We start from the raw sequence: 20,855 nt of genomic DNA on the forward strand, positions 1-20,855 counted from the left end.
AGGCTGACAGGCCTAAACTTACTCAGATCATCCCATTTATTCTTTTAAAATATAGGCATATTAGCTTTCTTCCAGTCCATTTTGAAAAAAAAATTCATTAATGTCTACCAATCTACTCGGGCAGCTCTTTTAAAACTCTTGGATTCACATTATCAGGATTTGCTGATTTTAAAATGTCTAACTTAGTAGCTATTGTTTAGCATCCTGTTTATCACTGGCTTTAATGAAAGGACCAATGAGATTTTGGGTTTCATGAACAGAGGCATCATATCATGGAGACAAAGGGTGATGGACCTCGGATATTGTGGCAATAGGTGCTGTTCTAAGATGATGATGAAAAGATGGCTGCACGATGATCTGCCAACAGCCACCATAGTTCTCGGCCTGTGATGTGACCCAAGGATGTCTTAATGATATTCAGCCAATGTTCTCTTTGGTTTTGCATGAACTTCCCTCTCAGGTTCTTCTTCTCCAGAGACCAGCAACATTCATGTTTTCTTGTTCTAGGGTCCTGAATTGTGATGGGGTGTACCAGGCATTTGCTGCCTCATGCTGGAGGCCCGTTGGCATGTCTGAGGCAGGTGTACTTTAGGAGAAAAAGAGCAGTGAAAGTTCAGACCTCCATGAGCTACCTAGGGCCAATCAGAATCAGCAGTTGGCAGATCCAAAATGAATTGGTCCCCCAGTGTCTAGAAGAGCTGGGAGCAGGCAGAAGCCAGTCACCGCTTAGGAGGGAAGACAGAAAAGGCTGGCTGCTTCTTCCAGGGGCCAGCGGACTATGGATTTCTAATATTTTAACCCACGAAACTTGGCCCGGTCAGAGGCCTAACTCTGACTACACCTTTTGGTTTAGACCAGCAAAAGATTGGTTTATGCTATGGAATACAATGCCCAGCTGGCCATCTTGAGTTAAATATCAATTTATTGCTGTAAAATTAAGACGCATATAAGATACCCACTGACTCACGGGAGCCTACGACACCACTATTTCATGATCGTTGGCCTCTCAATCTTCTTGCCCCAAGTCAGCCAGAGACAGAAGCATAAAGAGCCTCCATTTGCTCTCCCTGCCTTATCCTGCCATTCCTGATGCCTGCCTTCCCCCAGCAGGACTTCTCGGATCTGCTGCCACCACTAGTTCCCCACTGAAGAAGCACCAGTCCTGTCTTAATAGACTCTAACAATGCCAGACAGCTCTGCCCTGCTTGTCAGGCTGGGAAGAAGATCTTTGCATCTCCTAATCACATCTGCCTTCTAATCTATTAGGCACAAACCACCTGTCAGTAAATGTGGGGTTAAATAACTGCATGCTGGTAATTTACCATAATTTTGAGTATTATGAAAGAACTTTGAGACTCTGACACGCCGCTTTAGTTTCCATAGAAATTGACAAAAGGGCCACCTTTCAAATGCATAATCCTGGCAGAGGATGCGCTGCTGGGAAGGATTTTGCCTCATCGGCTCATAGAGTGGTTTAATTTTTATTTATGTTTTTTTGCCCAAGAAATTCATAATGAAAATGTGGATCTGTGCAGACAAGGCCCTGATCTGACAACTGGAAGTGAAACCAGGGGAGCAAATGGTGTTACCAAAATGAAAATGTTGGTAATTAAATCCCAGAAAATAAAAGTAAAGAGTATCCATGCCTGGCCAAAAAAATAGACCTGTTTATTGATGCTGCTCCCCTCATCAGGACAACACTTCTGACTTGAAATTGAAGGAGCAGAAGGGTACTCGATGCTTCAGGATGAACTGTTAATGCTGCTGTTCTCTGCTGCAACTTCTATGGTGAGCTGGTTGTCTTTGAAGTGCCAATGAAATCACAATGAGCCTGATTGTGGACTATTCAGCTGGATGGAAAGACTCCCATTGACTTGAATGACTTTGGATCAGGCCCAACACAGGTAATATACCTGGCAGGTGGATCAGTGGTGGAGATACATTTTACCTCACGTGCCATTAGAGTGCAGCAAAGTGATGAATGCATTAGCCTCGCAGCTTTGGAGAACTGAAATTCCAGTCTGGTTTCCATCATCTAGTCCTGCTTGGTTTATTGCAAAAGCACACATAAGCCACAGCCACTGCAAAAACATACCACAACAAATATTGCAAAACTGGCCATCTCCACTCATCAGTCAAGATGAAGAATAGGTTAAATACAGAGTGGGTCAAAACAATGGAAGAACAATCTCACAAAAATGTTGGAATTTCAAAGCTGTTTCCATTTTGCAAGGATCAAAATGGAACGATTTGTCATTTTTGCAAAATGTTTCATGATTTTTTTTCATAAAAATCTATTTTTACCCCTGCCGCTGCCACCCCTCCCCACACTTCTCTCTTTTTGCCCGAGAGCGATAAAGTGAACAATGGCCAGGATTTTTGATTGCTTTCCTTTCCTTTTTTTTTCCTTCTATTTTTTTCTTTTGTTGGAGACGTTTTAAAGTATTACAGGTTGGAAGAAAAAATGGTGGGGAAAGTGTGAGGAAAACACCTTCCATATCGTTCATTCTATTGTGTTCAGAAAAACCAAAACAAACCAAGGAGTAGAAAGGGGGAAAACAAAAATTCAACATTTTGAAAACTGTTCTGTCTTCAAAAACTGAAACCAAGTGAAAATTTCAGTTCATATTGAAATGGAATGTTTGGCTGTGCTTCATAATTTTCCTATGAAAAGTTTAGTCACAAATGACATTTTTCCTTGAAAAAAATTCTTTTTTGATGAAATCCCACTTTTTGGTTAAAATTTTTTCGCCACCTCTACTGAAATAACAGCCAGTCATGTTTCAAGCTACCCATCCAGTGAGCGTCTCATGTCTTAGGAGTATACAGACTCTGGTTAGTCATAGCATAGACATTCAGGAGCCACTCTTTGAAAGTAGACCTTGAGATGATTAAATTAGCTACTGAGTTGATTGAACACCCGCACCCTTCTACATTGGCAAAACCTTTGTGCTTGGCACTGTAACATAGGGATTCAAGGCATACTCAAAAAGAAAAGGAGTACTTGTGTCACCTTAGAGACTAACCAATTTATTTGAGCATAAGCTTTCGTGAGCTACAGCTCACTTCATCAGATGCATCCGATGAAGTGAGCTGTAGCTCACGAAAGCTTATGCTCAAATAAATTGGTTAGTCTCTAAGGTGCCACAAGTACTCCTTTTCTTTTTGTGAATACAGACTAACACGGCTGTTACTCTAAAGGCATACTCAGTTATATAGACTGGCGTCTGCACAAATCCTGCCATTGAAATGAAGATGCCAGGCATGCCATGCAATAGTCACAGGTGCAGTAGCAGGTATTTGAAGTGCCTTTCTCTCCTGCAGCTGTTAATCTTTTGCAGTGAAAAGAAAGCTCATGCATTGTTTGATTCTGATTGTGTGCTTCCTTTCAGAGGGTATAAACTCCATGTGCTGCATTAAAGAAACACCTGACATTTTACAGTATAGTTTGCGCATATTAAATCCCTATTGAGATTTTTTTTTATCATAAATCTTTCTTCAAAAAGTATAAGCAACTTTACAAATCATTGCCATATGGACACCAAAAATGCAAATTCAGCACAAGCTTGTTGAGGTTTCAGGATCAGGAAAGAGATACTTCCTGGGGTCTCCTCCTCCTCAAACTAGAGTCCCTTGGGTAAGTTTAGCTTAATGCTATTTCTGTCACTGAGTGTTGAAGAAGAGTGAGCTTTCATTAGTCTTACTGGAATATAAACCCACGCAGTACCAGCTATTTATGATAATCATATATAGATATCATTAGCATAAATAGCTCATCATATCTATGTATGATTTCCAGATCCAGTTATCAGTGAAGCCCTGTACATCACTATGCCTCTATGTAAGCCTAAATTGCTCAACCATTAATAGAGATAAAATTTAACCTTTAAGATTTAGCCCTTATGGGGCTACTCAACCTTCATGCTAAGTGTAATTACATGAGGACCAAATGGAGCGCAGTGCTGGTGGATCAGGGAGGAGATGGGAGAGAGACTGGGGTGAGTCTCTGGAGGATTTTAAAAAACAAGGAAGACAATTTTCATCTGCACCTATACTGGGGAGCACACGGAGAGTTTTGAGGGTGGAATTAGCATGACCATGCATCCACCTCCATGTGAGAAAACAAGCAACAGAAGAAGCTGGCTTCATGCAGTGTCAGGCTGTCCAGGCACTCAACCTGGGAGAAAGCAAACCATATTCGGACACCCGCATGTCAGCTTGCGAGAGATGACACCATTTTGTATTGCTTAAGGCTGTTCCTCACTGGCTGGGGACCCTGGCTCTGCCTGCTCCGTTCCCCTCTTCATTTTAAATTGTGCATTGAGGAGTTTAGCCTTGCAGGTGTTTGGGGGGTTTTGTTCAGGAGGTGAAGGCATAGCACTCATTATCCCAGACCATACCCCACCCTGAGTGCATGCACACACCCAGTGCCAGGGTAGGGTCAGAACACCTCCAAGGGGGTTGTTTTCAGAGTAAGTGCTGATTTCAAAATGTCACTTTTGCAGCTGAGCCTCAGTGGCAGCCAAACCCTGTTTCTCCCCATGCAAAAGGGGAGATCACAGCCTTAGAAAAAGAGGGGATGAGGGAAGTGAACAAAGACAGAAAGAGGAAGAGAGAAAGAGAAAAGACAGTGAGACATACTGAGAAAAGAATCCAAGGGAAGCAAGACAGAGAGACAGGGGAAAGACACAGATCTCACACTGCAAACAGGTGGGCACTGTTCCATTTGCCCAGTCCCACATTCCTAAAAGCAGTGGAGAAAGAGAAGGAAAGTAGGCAAAAGAAGTCAGCAGCTGTTGCTCCCTTGACCAGTTTTGGATTCTCCCAGGTGACCCCTTGCATGGTTGCAATGGCTCTGGAATGGTTTCCTACTATCAGACAGGAAGTCATGGCCTCTAAAATAATCAGGGAAGCATGACCCTGGAGTGTCGAAGAGAGGCTCAGCTGCCAATTGGTAGGAGTTACGAGATCACTGCATTTTGGCAACGTCTCTCAGCTCTGCCTAGAACATCACCTTCTGGCTACGCTACACTAATACCGCATGGAAAAAAAGTAATTGTTTCCAGTAAACCCTGTCAAATAATGGCCTCATTGCTATTCATTCCTTTGGTGAAGACTTCCTGGCCCCAGTATGAATCCTAATGAACTAATAGGGTATTAATGTGGGTTTCGTAGATATTCCCACAGGAATCTGTACTGATGCAAAGCATTAATATGCCATTCTTCTTTTTTTGTGCAAGGTATTACATCTGGTACACATGGTCCATATCAGCATGGTTCAGCTGGGGAGCAGTGTGGCCTAGCGGATAGGCCATCAGCCTACAAGTCAGGAGACCTGGGACCTATTCTCAGCTCATCCACTGACCTGCTGCATGTCTTGATCTCAGTTTGGGGGTCTAGGTGCTACCATAATACAAAGGATGAATAATTATTAAAAGATCAAATGTCTCTCTTGCTTGGTGTCCCTCCTCCTGTTGTGCTGGAAGAGAACAATGTTCCACCTAGTCTGACATCCTGCCTTTTAACACACCAGGATAATAGACCTTAGATCTATCTCCAAGAGCAGCCAGTGTTTTAGAGGAAGGCATAAAAGTAAACCACCAGAATGCCTGTAATACTGCAGCACTCAGCATGGGGAGAGGGAGAGGTTGGAACAAAATGAGGAATCTTTCTCATTGCTTTGATGGTGATCAGTTTATGCCCTGAAACACAAGGTTTAATTCTCAAATTCTTAATTAACAAACCTGGCACACCGGGATTTCCTCTCACTGATCTAGGTGGGCAGTTTCAGTGAGGAAATTGGATGCTTTAATCAACACTAAGAAAGAGAAGAAGCATTATTATATAGCAGAAGAGCTGTGATAGGAGAGAAAAAGAAATAGAATCAAATTATTTTGCTACATCTCCTCCTCTGGTCAATCTCAGGGCATTTGGAGAGCCAGGGGGATTAGAAGCAGGAGTTCAGAAGGTGCAGGGATTCATGCAGAGTCATATTCAGAGCGGAAAAGTTGGACTAAGTTTTATAAGCATGATGGCTTCCACTGCCAACTGAAATAAAAATCCTTTTGCTCAAATATACATCTCACATCTGATTCATTCCGAGATACTTTCTGACCTTTTGAATATTCAGCTAGTTAGAGATGAGCAAAACTGGGCACAGCTTTCTTTCAATAAGCCGAGTAATGAATCAGTTACCAGCTCCATCTCTAGAAGCAGGTCCCACACAGCATTTTGAGTCAGTATCTGAGTAATGAACCCACTCAATATCTGAGCAATTAAATCTAACAAGAGCATGACCCTACAATGGGGGGATAGCCTCACACAATCAGTAGCACCAGGAGCAGCAGCAGTAGGCAAGGTCTGGACTGAGCAAACATTAGGTTACAATAATATAACTGTCAAGAAAAATCAGACAAGTCCAAATCATCAGACAGGGTTTGGACTGACTGAAGCCAGCCTGAAGGGGCAGAGAATGTCTGGGGTTGCAAGACAAGTGAGAGCAGATGTGGATCGCTCGCAGTGAGCACACAGGAAGATGGAAGGAAAATGAATATGAATGAACCCAGATCACATCCTGGTTTGTCCTGCTCTGAAGGTGCAGTAAACTAGAAGAGGCCACCTGCTGATGGTGACAGAGTGTTAGGGAATAGGCAGTAGGACACAAACTCCTTGCTCACTGGTTTTAATCTAGCGCCAATCAACAATGACCAGGTGTTGTTACCTACTGCAGCCCGGGGGTGACGCTGGCCTACATGAAATGAGCTCATAGGGAAGGTGTGGGAGGAGTTCTAAACTGTATTGTCCACAGCATAAACACAGTGCCTTTGGCAGCCTAAATACAGACAGCAGGTGCCAGGTCTGCCCCCTACTCTGTCCCATTTATACCGTTCCTGTTGAGTACAGCAAAAGTCTCAGTGTACCAAGGGAGACCTTGCCCAGGTGCAAGAGCAGAGTAGGGCTGACGTGGCCCGATGCTGCCCCCCTTGCCAGCTCTGGCACTGCAGGGTCAGAGCTGCAGGTGAGAGAGGGCATACCCCCAATGAGAGCTGCGTGGATTCTGGACTGCTATACAAGCAACCTACAGCCCTGGGGAGCCTGCCGTTGGCTAGAGAAGCCTGAATCGGGCTGCCCCTCTCAGGACCTACCGCCCAAATCTTGCCTCTTGGTACTAAATGGGCCAAGGATTTGGCCTGAGGAGGGGGTCCCTCTGGAGGTGCTTGGAAGGAGAAAGGCAGCCATTTCTAAGCCCCTCTTCTTACTCTGGCACAGAGGTAGCTGGCAGGGAGGGCTCAGCGGTAGGTCTGCAGGGAAAGTGCTTTATAATTCTGAGCGTTCCAGCTTCTTTCTGGCTCTATGGCAACAGGAGGCAACGCAATGAAGCTTTAATCTTTATTAATTGATCCATCATATAGCCCTGAGTACAGGAGGTTTATCCCTGAAACTTTGGCACAGCATCCGATGGGATGATATCCTTGGTGCGTGACATAGCTTCTATCCTCCAGAGTGCAACAGTCCTACACCCTGTTAGGATCACATGTCGGGGTGGTGGTAGAGGGGGCATGAGTCTGTTCCCTTTTCATGCCTGGATTTCTGTCCCAACCAAGGCTCAGGAGATGATAAAGGCTTGTTTGCTATGTGTATGCTGTTAATAAATCCAATTCGTATTTGAGAGTCGCATGCAGGGCGTTTGGCAAGGGAGGTTGAGGTGAGGAGACAGTTTGGATTTGTTGAAAGGGTTTATTTATGTAGCACCAATCACTAACGTCTAGGCCAGTGGTTCCCAAACTTGTTCTGCCGCTTGTGCGGGGAAAGCCCCTGGCGGGCTGGGCCAGTTTGTTTACCTGTCGTGTCCGCAGGTTCGGCCGATCGCGGCTCCCAGTGGCCGCGGTTCGCTGCTCCAGGCCAATGGGAGCTGCTGGAAGCGGTGGCCAGTACGTCCCTTGGCCTGCACCGCTTCCAGCAGCTCCCATTGGCCTGGAGCAGCAAACCGCGGCCACTGGGAGCCGCAATCAGCCGAACCTGCGGACACGGCAGGTAAAAAAACTGGCCCAGCCGGGCAGGGGCTTTCCCTGCACAAGCAGCAGAACAAGTTTGGAAACACTGCTCTAGGGGGTGCATTGCAGATACTCTCTCACTAACAGCTCCCCACAGCATCCTCTCACTTCCCAGAGGAGCTGTTAGTTTCTATTCCAGGGGAGCCCACAGCTCCAAATCCTGGGGTACCCTAAAAGCTCTCAGGGGTGCTGTAGGGCTGAGTTGGCGGAGGGGAAGAGTGCCTCCGTTGGGACTTTCATTCTCTTAGAAAGAGTCACCAGCTGATATAATTAATTAGAGGTCATCCCCGGCAGAGTCCCCTGCTGGAGTTTGCAGCCACCTGTGTCTGCATCAACTACCCTGATTTCAGCCCAGGCTTACTAGGCCTGATCCCCTATCAGTTATGCTGGAGTAAATCCAGGGTGACTCCAATGAAGCCAGAGGAGCTACATCCCTGCATAACGGGTGTAACTGAGTAGAGGATCATGCCCACGGGTGGAATTACTTGACCGCTGCCTCTCCCCCGGAGCCTCACCAGCTCAGATTCCCTCAGTGCTTGACTGCATGTGACCTAATGTAACCCAGGGCACAACTCACCCCCTGTAACACTTCTCCAGGGGGGAGGTCACATGGTATTATTAGACGGAGGAAAAAGAACTTGGCTCACTGCATCCTCGCCTTGGCTGCACCTGTGTCTGAATTTCCCTCCAGACCCTTTACCAGGGAACGAAAGTTCATGACTGAGCTACTTTTCCATCCCCTTTTTGGCGTTAGTCTTTCCAGGGCCTTGTTTGCCTGTGGAGGCTCAGACGCTCTGGCCTGCCCCATGCAGATGTCTGCCTGATGACAGAAGTGCCCTTCACGACTGCCCTTAACATTCTTCTCCCAGCTACCCGGGCGCTGCTGGAGGGCTCCTCACATGGCTTGCTGGACTAATCTTTTTCCTCTCCATTTTTCCAGCTGTCTGTAGCCCACCCACCTAGGAATCCATTCACAAGCACTGCTGACCTTTCCCAAAAGAAGTGTGGGTGCTGGGCTGGGTGCTCAGCAGGCACTGCCCACTGTGTTCAGGCCACCCCCTGAGGCTTGGTAGGGACCAGACCTGCTTTGCCCGGAAAATTCAAATAGGCAGAAGTCTAACCTCTCCAGTGGGGGTCTGCTTCCCAAAACTTCCACATCCCCTGTGCTGGGAGGTGAAAGGGTTAAATCTCTCCCCCTCCGAAAGTCTCCAGGACCCAGATCTTTAAAGGTAGTTAGGTTCCTAACTTCCATTGTCTGCCCTCCCTGCAGAGGCAATAAGGCAGGAAGATCCTGATCAAGAGATGAAAGAAGGTTGGTTTGAGGAAGGGAGAGTGTGTTGGGATTACTCTAAAAGGTGGAGAGAAGCCTGGGGAGCTACTTGCTTTTTCCTTGCTCTGAGGGACTTTTATTATCCTCAAGGAATGGGACTAGCTTTTGTCTAACTACTAAAGAGACTTCTTTAATCACAGGAGGCAGATCCGGTGCCTGGTGTGTCTAGGACCACTGAGCAAGCTAAGTTCTGATGCAGTGATGAATGCATATTCTCTGTTTGTAACTCCCTCCGGAGTCCTTGCCCATCAGCCTAAACCAGGGAGACTTTACATAAGCAGAGCTCACCTCTGAGGCAGAGGAAGTTTGGGGATTGATCCTAAGGGATCCCAGTAACAGGAATTCTCCCCCTCATTGCCTCCTCAAGCGTGAACTCAAAGGCAACCTCACACTGAACAAATAAAGTTATATTGAGGCAAGTAGGTCCAGAGAGTAGGGCACGGGATTGGGATTAGACAGTGATGGGTTTTATTCCCTCCTCTGTCACTGAACTACTATGATACCTTGGGCAAATTACTTCCTGTCTCTGTGCCTCAGTTTCCCTGATAAAATGGGAATGACAATACCAACCTCTGTGAAGTACTTTGAGAGCAATGGAGTTAGACCTGCCAACTTCCCCCTCTAGTATTAAAGTCTTAGTAGAAGAAAGACAAAAGGCTTCACTGAGTGGGAAATTTCCTCTCATCCCTCTGTGCTCATCTGGGTGAGAAAGAGCTGTGTGCCCTGTTCAAATGCTGGGTTCAGTCTATGCCAGATTTATTTCTCTGTCTTTTGCTGATCAGGGCATACTTTACAGTGGCAGAAAAATGCTTTAGCTGAAGGCTGTCTGCTTGTGATTCATAAATGAGATTATCATTTATTACAGTAGAAATTGCACCGTAAACAAAGGAGATACAAGCAACCATTCACTTGGCAAGAATCCACGGGTGGCTGTTTCTCGAGACCCTCTACCTCATGGGAGCTGGCTTGCAAATGCTCAACTACTCTAACATGTGGTCAGGAGTTTGGACTTCCTATCCAAGCAGACCCAGAGGGGATTAGCTTTAAAGGGGATACTGGCAGCACAGATACCATGGTGATGGCAGTGGCATATGACCCCAAAGAGAACAGAAGAGCATCAAGCATCCTCTCCTCCATTACCTCAAAATAAACTGCACTTCTGAGTCAGGAAGAGCTCCCACCAAACACAGGCTGCGATACTGACTCTGTATTGAATCTTTAAGTAGTTCTACCCTCCACAATCACCAAACTCAGGGTGGAGTACACTCCTTAACACCAGATGACCTCACATTGTTTGTCCACTGCATTACTGCAATCAAGCAGGGGGAAGCAACTGAAATCTGCCTGCTGCCCACTTCCAGCAGGCCTCCTAGACTAGGAATCAAATGACAGGATAACCTGTCTACTGAGTTAACTTATATGACCTTCATTACTATAGTATCTGGGTGAGCCAGATCTAACTTTAGGCCACTCAGCTTTGGTGTCCCCCTTGACTCACTGTCTTTGTAAGATAACCCTCTAGAGAAACAGACTCATTAGTGGGCTATTATTAAAAGAAATGGATATACATATCATCAAGCTATACTGCCTAAAGAGGATACAGATAGATCCAATTAAAGATGTAAAACAAAGATTTTTATGCTTGCTTAGCTCTTGAGCACAGTCCAAAACTATAATCCAGGTTACAGTCTAACTTTTCTACACTCTGATCTGTTCCCTTCAATTGTCAAACAGAAATGACTTTAGAGTCCTGTCTCAGGCCTTTTGTACTGTACCCTGTGCCCTTACTGCCTTATTTCCTGCTAACAGCTGGTCATCATGCAGGCGTTTCTGTAAATTTGCCTCAGCTGAGCTTAGCTAGTGGCAATAGTTAGTAGCTGAGTGTTTCAGAGATCTAGTGTTTGGCAACTGAACTAGGGCAAGGAAGCTGTTTCCTCATCACCTAAAATAACTCTTAACTTTGTGGGTTAGCGAAAATGGGGTGGAGCTAGGCTAAAGATTTTCTATTTCACAAAGAGATTCTAGTCCAGAGCTTAGCTGAGTTGTGTTCCTGCTGTATCACTCCATTATCTAAGGAGCCTCTTCCATAGGAAAGGGTAGGTTTCAGCTCTGTGCTGGGGAAAGGATGGAACATTGCAGACTTCTAAAGGAAAAGATAGCAAGAGAGAAGGATCATTCTTATGCTGTGTATCACCCACACTCATCCATGCCTGTACCACGGTGCTTAGAAGAGGGGATACAGAATGAGAAAACCCAGGGCCTGAGCATCTGCAGCTCCCATTGACTTCAATTGGGAGTTGAGGGTTCCTCAGTATCACTAGAAGTCTAGGTTCTAGTGCCTTGTGGGGGTGAGCAATGGGATGCTTGCATCTCTCGCCTCAGCAGGAGCGCTGCTCTCAGGGGATCTCTAAACAAAGAGCAAACAAGGGTATAGCAAGGACACTAGAGCCATCTTGGCACTGGGACCCCAGCAGACTAGAGAGGTGGTGAGGGACCACAGTGTTTACTGACAAGGGTAAGGCACTCTGGCTACAATTTCGATAAAGAGCTAGTGGTTTTGGGGGGAGGGCTCAGTTTTGGGGTGTTCAGACTCAAATACTATAAAGCTGGCTGATTTTCAGAGGCAGCTCCGGAGCTTGGCACTTTCAGGAAACCAGGCCCTTCTAAGGTATAACCAGCTCAGCTGAGCAGAGAAAAGTAATTCTGTTTCCCAGAGGATTTTGATATTTTGGCATTTGGTTTCATTCTGATTAAAAACAACCCTCCCCTTCCCACCTCCCCCAGGCTCCCAAATTTGGAAATTCACCTCTAAAGGGTCTGGATCCTGCCTGGTTGGTTGCCCTAGTGCTGTGAAACCTCGAAGCTCTGATGTCCCCATTTCAGGGGCAATCCACTTGGTGGGCTGCAGACCCTTGGGGGGTGGGGTGCGCTGCCCTGAAGCCACAGACCCTGTGAGCCCAGGCTGTCTAGCAACTGGCTTAGCAGGCAGGATTCTGTTCCGAAAACTGAACTATCTCTAGAAAACATTTTGATTTTGTGGAATTGGAAAATTCTGATGAAACGATGTTTTGTTGAAATTTTTCCAACTAGTTCTAGTCTCAGGTCGGGCGCCTAGAAGCACTGTTGAAAATCCTGCCCCGTCTCCTAGAGTGGCTCCTGGTTAGCGCTCTGCCACGTCTTACCCTCTAGCTTTACTGTATTCTATTTCTAGGCATGTCTGAGTTAAGAAGCTATTATGTCATTCAGTTTATAATCACTGCTGTGAATGTACAGATTCGAACTGAAAGCAAAGAGAGGGCGATATTTCTCCCTCTAGCTTATGGCAGAGCTGTGGGAGTAACTGCTGCAGAAGGACATCAAGCTAAATATTATGGCTGGCTCTGACAAAGGTCCAGATTACTTTACGACCACCATCCATAACATTTGCAGCTCTGCAGGCTCTGGACGGAATTGTAAAGGGATTGAAAGCTCAAGCTTCAGGGCCTCAGCTGATTGCCCGGGGTAAGGGAAAAGAAGAACAGAATTGCACACTTGGCTTTACAGGGTTGTTTTATCTTCTGATGTATCAGGCATTACTTTAGCTAGAGCTGGAGGCAAGACACTGGACTTGACAGTCCAATGATCTAATCAAGTTTGACAACATGTGTTCCTACGTGAAGGGTTAACTCAAGCAAAATTAGTTCCTCTGTTTTTGGATGAATTGTTCTACTTTCTTTTCCCAGCAGTTAAAAATTGTCCTTGCCTGATATACATTTGCATCTCTCAGACTCAGTTTGTTGGGGTTTGGGTTTATGAATTTGTTGCCAGGGAAATTAAATGTGAGAGGCAATAACTTCCCCTTGTGTTGAGAAGACAGTAATTCTAAAGAGAAGGTTCAGGTATGACAAAGTCTTGGAAAAATAATGGAACAACAACAAAAGTAGCTCTGGCGTTAAGTTGAATTAATTGCAATATAATCGTGAAAAGTGTGTACTTGGCTGCCAAGATCAGCTACTGTGATGAGAAATCGTACATTTATGCTTCATTCTGCAGGCAAATCACTGTAAGATCTGTCCTTGGTGGGGAGGATTCATCATCTGTTTGCATAAAGAACATTTGTTGTGTTTGTTTTACAGTTTGTGTCAGAATCCCTTGTTTTAGTTATGATACTTTTGTCCCTAAACAGCCAAAGTGCATAGTCGCTGCAGCACACCCAGCTGCTACCAGGCTATATGGCAGAGGATGTAACTGGAAACCAAACCCAGCTCTCCTGCACGATGGCACTGCAAGCTGTCTGGACCAACCCAGCTTCCTCCACTTAGAAGCAGAAAACCTGTAGCCTGCTTAAAATAGTAAGGAGGGGGAGAGTCTATGCTGCAGAAAGTGGCTCCAAGGCTAACACTTACGAACAAAGCCACTGATTCCAGCCTACCCAGGGTATTGCCAACTTCTCCAGTTACCTACAGGATTCAAAAGTGCAGGTTGGTATGTCTGCCAGGGCCGGACATGGCTGGGTCCCCTCCTGCTTGGAGCTTCTAGGCACTGCTATAATGTTAGTGATAAGAATAATAGTGACCCAAAGCCTGCTTCCTGGGAGTCTGCTGGGATTGGCCTGTGTCCGTCTATCAAATACGCAATGTGTTGCATTACACTGAAAGAATTCTCAGTCGGCCTGTACGCTCCATGGGCCTGAGCCACGGTAGCTCTGTGGCCCATTTGCACTGATTTTGTTGGTACAAAGAGAGCGGAAACCAGCCACACCGAGCCCACCTTAGAGCGGAAACCAGCCATACCGAGCCCACCTTAGAGCCATCCCTGTCGGATGTAGTGCCCCTGTTTGTCATTATGTGATCTCCAGCTGACCCCAGATCTAGGAGAGAAAACCTCCTCACTGTTGTCTCTTCAATGAATTTGGTCCATGACTGTGACTCCTGGGTGCTATAATAATAGAAATAATTGATGATGATTGATAATATGCCTGCTGCACAAGAGCATGTGCATGCTGCCCCTGAGCGGTGTATTCACATTGCCCTCTAGTATGTGGGAAAGCAGCCCTAAAATATCCCTGTGGTTTGGTCTCCTAGTTGTGCTGGTCTATGGTCCACACTGCAAATCTGGGCTGTTTTAGTTCTTCCCAGTGCAGCTGCCCTGGGATAAGAGTCCCTCCAGAGGGTTACTGAAGTGAAAGCTACACGCTGGCTGCAGGCAGAGGGTGAACTAAGCTAATGGATTTAGATTGGGCATTGCAGCTGTGAAATTCCAACTCGTTCCAAGACACCAGTGGGACATGCAGTCCCCTGGAGGGTCTAAACTTGAGCTGAACTCTCGCTTCTTTTGTAATAAATGGGGATTCAATCCAACCATTGTGCCTTTGAAACCAAACCTGAGATCCCAGGAATGGGCAAACCTCTAGGAGCAAAGTTGGTTCCAAATTACACCAGTGGGCTTCTTTGTAAGGTTTTTTGCAGCCACTAAAAACCTACAAAGTTATAACCTGAGCTGTGTGTTACAAGGGGACTTGGTAAGCCAGCTCCTGACCCAACATTTCCATTAAGAACAAAACTTTCTAGAGTAGCAGCCATGTTAGTCTGTATCTGCAAAAAGAACTTTCCATAACCCTTACTCCAGCAGACCTCACTTGACATGGTATGAGCTCAGTGTAAAGGCGAGGAGGGCTGAGTTAAGGGGTCTCTGTTTCCTAAATTAGTCCTGACAGGTGTCTCTGCTATCCTGGCTCCAATATTGTCCTGCTGAATGGCGGTCATTAGGATAGTGTGATCACATCACATTAAGTCTAAACAGAACCCTTTCCCTAGTGATGTGCAGGTGTTGTGTCCAAACACCTGCATTTGAGCTCACTGAAACAGCAGCAGGAAGCTCTTCTTCAGAAGGAAGGAGCTTAATCTTTGGAGTATCTGACAATGGCTGGGATTCAGTGACTGCTAAAGGTGTTTTGTCTGCAGACTCCTAATGATCAACAAGTGCCTGTCCTGATGGAGGCAGTGTACTCTAGTGGCTAGAGCACTTAGGAGATCTGGGTTTTGTTCCTGGCTCTGCCCTGGACCTGCTTGACCATCTTGAGCAAGTCCATTTCCCCCCACTCTGTGCCTCAGTTTCCCCATCTGTAAAATGGGGATAATGACTTACCTCCTTTGTAAAGCACTTTGAGATCCACTGATGAAAAGCTGACCTAAGAGCTAGGTATTGCCATTTTTATCATCCATTTCTGATAGAATTCAGCAAAGGAACATTAACTGGCTCTTGTAGAGGCAATTGTTGTCACTGGTTATTTAAAGAAAACCAAATCCTCAAGGTAGAAACTTTCAACTATGCAAAAATCAGGCAATGAAAGTGCTTCTAGATCCAATTCATAACATTAGTGTAGGCTAATTTTGCCTACAGTGAGTGATTTTGTGGAAATTGGCCTCTTCAAGGTATTTGATGAGGACTGGATACTGAAAGTGATATGTGTGGGGACATAACTTGAAGATTTTCTATTTCAACAGAAGACCTCTTTATGTCTACTTCACTTCCTCCGAGCTCTTCCTTGTTTTAGATCCATTATGGGTGATTTGCTATGGCTTTAGGGGAGAAGTTGCCTCCCCCCCCCAACTTTTCATAGTCTATATTAGTGGTCTCCAAACTTTTTGGATTGCGCACCCCCAGGGCCAGCTCTAGGGAAGCAAAAAGAAAAAAAAAAAAGAGAAGAGGTGCCGCCGAATATGAAGCGGGGAGAGCCGAGGTGCCACCGAAGAATCAAAAGTCCGGGAGATCTGCTGCCGCTATGCCAGCGGCACTCCTTCGGCGGCGCTCCTCCTGCCGTGCACCCCCAGGGATGGTCTTGCGCACCCCACTTTGGAGACCAATGGTCTATAGCAGTAGTTCTCAAACTTTTGTACTGGTGAAGCTTCTAAGTGCGACCCCCCACTTATAAATTAAAAACACTTTTAAATATATTTAACACCATTATAAATGCTGGAGGCAAAGCGGGGTTTGGGGAGGAGACTGACAGCTCGCAACCCCCCATGTTATAACCTCCTGACCCCCAGTTTGAGAACCCCTGGTCTATATGCCCCATTAGGTCTTCCACTCCACACACCCCGACTTTGCAGAATATAAACTAATCACAGAGGATATCCTATATGCTGACACAACTTTGCCCTGCCCTGGAAATTTTTCTGAAATGAGGCCCCTGTGTAGATCCTGTCCTTGTTATGTTTTCCACACATAAGGAGTGACCATATAGTTTCAGTCTTAATTGCTTTTATTTTAGGCTTAACGAGAACAAAAGTAAAGTCTCCATAAGAGAATAGGTACAGCCTGTGTATGTTTTCTCTAGAACAGGCTGAGTCTGACTGGCAGTTTCCCCCAGAACATCAAAGCCTTCTAGAACTTTAAAGGCATAGAGCGGATAAAGCAAAATCATGTCTCCCTCGCTACATATACTGCAATACTCTCAGACAAAGCATGTGCTAAAATAGTAACAAGAGGACAATGCACTGGTTTTGAAATTATATGGTTCTACCATCTTTGTCTAAATAAGGGGTGGGGGGAAATCATTTGACCTAAAAAAACAAGGGGGGAAACCACATTGAATCCATCCCCAACGCTAAGCAAGAAAACAAACTGATTCTGAATTCAGGATCCTCTAATTCACAGAGGATTATCCATGTAATAAAATTAGTGCACAAAGGAGAAGGTGTTAAAGGGCCAAAAAAAGAAAATGTCCTGTACTGTACCCGACGGAACTGTTTGAATGGTCTCTCCACTCATTTTAAAGGGCTGAAACTCTGACCAATAAGAATCAGCTTCATTAAATATCAGCACTGGCTTCTGAAGGGGGTTACTCAGAGCACTTCTCTGCATGGCTCTAGCACCTAGAGTGCTCTTGCTGTTCACAGGTATTTTATACCAGTGCAGACAACTGGGCTCTGGGAATGCACTGCGGGTTCTGGACATGCTTCGGGAAATGCACCGAGTTCACTGTTAGCTGGGGAGAGTTTTCCTGTTATGATGGATGTGCTAGGTTTTCAGTTAAAATTTACCAGCCCGAGATGATAACTTACAATAGAAACTCACTGTGTTAGTCAGGTGCTGTGGTGTGGGTAACGGGTGGGGAGCACTGACTTTTCAGTAGTGTTCACTGTAGCCTGAAGTCACAAATTAGCCCTGGAACGACTCTTTAGGTCACCTTTCTATAGTTTATATAGAGTAGCAGTCACTTCCTTGTGGGGGGACGAGGGGGCCATGGGACACCGATCCCCGTACCTTGTCAGGCACACTGCTCCCAGGCAAGTGCTGTAGGTGCTTCAGCTACTGGATCACAATCAACATTCTGCCCACTGCCTCCAGCCACCACACTCCTGTCAGGGGCCCTTGCCCTGCTGACTCCATAATCCACTGCTTCCCAACTGCCAAGGAACCTCCCTGCACCCAGTTCCCTGTCTTCCTCCTGATTCCTCCTTAGCAGATTCATCACATTGCTCTCTGCTGACCTATTACTGTTCAGTAGGTTCATTACAATAAATAGTAAAGACATACTGAAGTAGACCCACATCTTTCTGCCAGTGCATTTCTAACATGTCCATCACTGTGGCAGCAGGGTGCCATAGTGTCTCGTCATTCGTCTTAAAATCATAAAATACATAACGTGGGGCACGTGAAACTACCTAGATACATAATAATCAAGCCTGAACCAGTGGGCTTTGTGACTAGTGCTCTGCATGGAGCCCTGAGTTCCACTTCCCATCCCATTTCTCTATCCCCATGAGCCAGGAGGGAATTGGAGGACTCTAGAATAGTGACATGGTTACCAAAACCTGGGCAAGAGGAGATGGGAGCAGCAATCAGGACCTCCAAAAGAGGGAGGGGGAAAGGTATACGAAGAAGATTTTTCATGTTGTCTCCACAGTCATCTTGATGTGTGACTCAGTCATGTTTTGTGTTATGCCTGACTCTCTGATCATGGGAATGCTGCATGCAAAGTATTCTCTTATATGCTTGAAAATTCCTTTGTTTGCCATGTTCTTTGTTAGGCCCCTTAGCAGCCTATAGGGATGGAGCAAGTTCTTTACTGTTAAGCCTTAAGTAGAGCAAGCTGGGGTAGGGAATAACATTTTTAGCCTTGGCTAATGACTAAAGAAAGGGTTAATCCTTCACTGCCCTATAAGCATTGGGCTCTGGCAAAGGGAATATCCCCTATCTCTTGGGCAAAATCCATCTGGACAATGAAGGAGCACCATGATGGTTTCTGAGATGAATCAAATCTATATCCAGTCCTTCTCAAGTGAAAAGAGAGTGTCCACAGCTGGGTGTGTTGTGCTGTGGCCTTGAAATGGAGGGTAAAGGGTGCTGGAGGCTCTGAAAGGAATGCTGAGGTTCCCGGAGTGACAATATGGAGGGCAGTGTGTGAATGAACACAAGTGGGCAGCGTTTCCCAGCAGCTATTCCCCTTCCATCACTGGGGACATTAACAAAGAAGCAAAGTGCAGGTGATAAGATTTGTTCTGAGTTGTTCTAATTAGAGAGAAATTGGACAAGACTTTTTGGTGGATGTACTGAATGTGCTCTCTGTTCAATTAGTTTTTTCTCTTTCTAATTCTCCCAGCTTGAGCCTAAGCTGCAGAGAAAGGAAATCATCTCCCTGTCATTTCAATTGGGAGCTGGTAGAAAAGGAAAGTCACGCTGAGCAGCACTAGCTGCACAGTTGGTGAGCAGTTTCCTAGCTACGGGCTTTGCAGAAATACAAGTTAACAGCAACAAAATGATCAGTGCCTGAAACACTCTCGAGGTTTCACTTCCCCCTTCCAAACCTGCTGAGTGTGATGTGGTCATGAAGTTCACCTAGGACTCTGGCTGTAATGATGGTGGGGCTGAATCTCATATGCATTCCCCACAGCTCCTCTTCTGCTGTAGCCTATGTCTATGGGAGACCCCTTTTCACCAGGAAAAGAAAGACAGCATCTGCCAAGACTACAGTCAGCACCACATCGTGGACTGAGGACCCAACAGAAGCTCAAAATATTCCAGGTTAGCTCTACTAGGCCACATTTGCTGCATGCAACTCGGTTGTTTACCTTTGGCAGCTCTGTCCTGTCTAACTAGTTCCACTTGTATCCTTTTCCATGTTTCTTTGCCTGTAGACCACTACCAACTGCCTCCAGAACTTGTGCTTCTGATTATGTTTCTGTCTCACAGGCTGGAATCATTTCCTAAGGACTCTTAATTGACTTCGTAAACAATCCATTCCACCCAATCCAGTTCCTGGCCAAAGGAGTTTCCTATTCTGATCATTTGGTAAGGACAAAATGCTCTGTTGGTTTTGTATTATTATACACAGAAAAAGAATCCATCTACACACACACACACACACCCCATCTTACAAGCTTGTCTGTGACTTGTTAACACTAAATCAGTCCTTCTCCTTTGATCCTCCCAACTCGATCGAATCACAGAAGGATTAGGTCTACATCTAAGTCAGGGCTAGAGCTAGGTGAACTGTATTAAACAGATTTTTGCCCTTTTGTCTCTGAACTGACTCTTTCGCTTTTTACAGATGCTTCCATATGCAGTATTTAGCAAATGGTTCACAGAAGCCTAGCTCAGCCAATGGGCAGCTGCTTGAATGTTATTGGCTGTGCCTACAGCTTCAGGTGTTCATTAGGCATAGTTTACTATTCCCACTTTGTGATTGGCCATCTAAATCACACTGGTATTGTTTCTGCTCCCTGACTGGATGTCTCCTAACCCCACAAAGAGCTTTCAAACTAACCGGGCTGTAATGTATTCTAGAGTCCATTCCCTGTCTATGAAGTCCAAGACAGGATTTAGGGGACCCTTTGGTGACATTAAGCAACACAGTCTATATTGGTCAATCAGAATCTGCCTTTCCAGAGAAATCCACAGGCCCTGATGGGTGTCCAGAAGCCTCAATAAAGAATCCCCATTGTATTTACTGAAGCAGAGGGACACAACACGTGCAAATCCTTCCAGCACCAACAGTTGTGCAAATATACATTTAAATATGTCTTCAGGGCACGCTCTCTTGTGAGGTTTCTCATATCAATATTGGCAGCGTGCAGACAAAGGGTCACAAATACCATTTCCCAGCTCCAGCCAGGACCCAGGGAGTCCAATTTCACTAGTCCTGGCTGCCATTAAAAAAGCAGCTTAGGAGATCCTCAAAAGACAGTGAGTTTTGGATCTGTGCTCTGGTCTCAAGTGCTTTGGAGTGTAATGTCTGGGATATAAATAAAGCCCTTATTCCTCTGCAGAACTCATCTCTCAGATGCTGTGAGAACCAGTTCATATGTGCAGAAGGATATCATTCTGAGGTAGGGTCATCCGAGCCAAAGGGATGGGTCACAAGTGTTTTGCCCGCACATGTTGACTGTGCATTCTCCCTGTGGGGGAGCGAGGAAGAGCAGTCTCTCAGACATCTGATGTCCCTGGGTGAAGAGCAGGGGGCGAACTGATCACACATTCTCAGATTA

At 45.7% G+C, this 20,855-nt stretch overlaps 1 long non-coding RNA gene across 1 annotated transcript; it reads left to right on the forward strand.

Annotated features, from left to right (window-relative positions):
- Positions 1-13,721: 13,721 nt before the first annotated feature.
- Positions 13,722-19,876, forward strand: LOC140916505 (uncharacterized). Its single transcript, XR_012160532.1, has 3 exons — positions 13,722-13,844; positions 19,262-19,392; positions 19,561-19,876. It is a non-coding gene; the product is annotated as an uncharacterized lncRNA (long non-coding RNA).
- Positions 19,877-20,855: the final 979 nt, after the last annotated feature.

The sequence above is a fragment of the Lepidochelys kempii genome, chromosome 8 (assembly GCF_965140265.1).
Source record: "Lepidochelys kempii isolate rLepKem1 chromosome 8, rLepKem1.hap2, whole genome shotgun sequence".
Taxonomy (NCBI): domain Eukaryota; kingdom Metazoa; phylum Chordata; order Testudines; family Cheloniidae; genus Lepidochelys; species Lepidochelys kempii.